The sequence below is a fragment of the Bidens hawaiensis genome, unplaced genomic scaffold (assembly GCF_021521415.1).
Source record: "Bidens hawaiensis isolate Kalapana, Puna unplaced genomic scaffold, B.hawaiensis_p1.1 tig00075814_1, whole genome shotgun sequence".
NCBI classification, from domain to species: domain Eukaryota; kingdom Viridiplantae; phylum Streptophyta; class Magnoliopsida; order Asterales; family Asteraceae; genus Bidens; species Bidens hawaiensis.
Genome location: NW_027503127.1, coordinates 29,335 through 30,676, shown reverse-complemented (window position 1 = coordinate 30,676; position 1,342 = coordinate 29,335). Strand labels below are relative to the sequence as shown.

At 36.1% G+C, this 1,342-nt stretch overlaps 1 pseudogene; it reads right to left on the bottom strand.

The window, feature by feature from the left end:
* Positions 1–315: 315 nt before the first annotated feature.
* LOC143606604 (monothiol glutaredoxin-S2 pseudogene) lies at positions 316–804 on the bottom strand (annotated as a pseudogene).
* Positions 805–1,342: the final 538 nt, after the last annotated feature.

Genomic DNA, 1,342 nt, shown 5'->3' with positions numbered 1-1,342 from the left:
TTTAGTATCTAGTGTTCACTTGAAGTCGTTGTTTGAAGATTGGTTCCATAATTGGTGCATATGTTACATGAATTTTTTGTTGTGTGACAAATGATTATATAAAGTTTAGCATCTAGGGATTCTCTTAAGTCGTTATAGTTAAATCGAGTTGACAAATACATGGTGAACTCGCCAGTTGTAACGACTTCACTCTGGTGACTACAAATTTTAGTCGAAATATTGACCACGAAATCATGTGAATTCATCATTCAGCCACTAGCAAAGCCGATGATGAACCTATGTAACTAAAGGAAAGCACAAAGAGGCTAGCCAGAATAGTAATGGATCTAGCCATGCATATATATAAGTTTCTCAACTCCTCATGCCATTTATCACATGAACTTAATATGGTACAACGACCAACATATATTTAGGCCACAAAAGGGCAACTAATATCCAAATTCTAAACAGGTAGACTAGCCAACAACTGGTTCCTCCAATAGGGCTCCTACATTTACAAGCATAGGTTGTAGAGACTGCTCAAGGTGAAGACTAATAATCTTACTAGCTCCACCAACAAATTGACCACCTATGAACACAGCAGGCGGGTTTCGTCCACGTCTCAAAAGGCTCTGCTCGATTTCATGACCTTTAGCGATCTCATCTAGCTCATAAACTGCAGGGTTTACTCCGAGCTCAAAAAAGAGCGTCTTTATCGAATGACACATACAACACGAAGTCCTACTGAATATCACCACTGGCCACTCAGACACCATTCGCATTACCATGTCCATATTTAAAGTAGGTATTAGAGTTGTTTGAAAACGTGTGCTTAAGAGGACTGAAAAGATTATGAGGTTTGGTGTGAGGAGGTGAAGAAGCCATGTGGTCATATTATATAGAGTTTGTGGAATAATCTCATTACGAACAAGGATAAAGCAAGTAATGATGTGAAAAAGAATCGTGTTCTTGATAGCACCATTTGTCTCTCAACAACGATGTTGATATCTTTTTTTTATTATAATATAAACTTCTTCCATGATCATAGACTATCATGATTTCAGAATCAAGATTTTTTTAACGGTAGCAATTTTTCGACCTAACGCTATAAAATGACACCTTATATTTCTACAAAACATGTAAAGGCATTCATATTAATTACAAATCTTACTGGAACTCTCTCAAGTTGGATAATAAGGATCGGAGAAAGACAATCACTCATTTTTAAACCAAAATTCTTAAGGTCAAAGAGTTAATGGCAAAAAGCGTTCAAGTCAGGTTAAACAAAAAAATGCTACACAATCAATGATAAGTAAACATGTACCGCCATTAGATAACTATAGGAAAAATTCAACTCAACGAA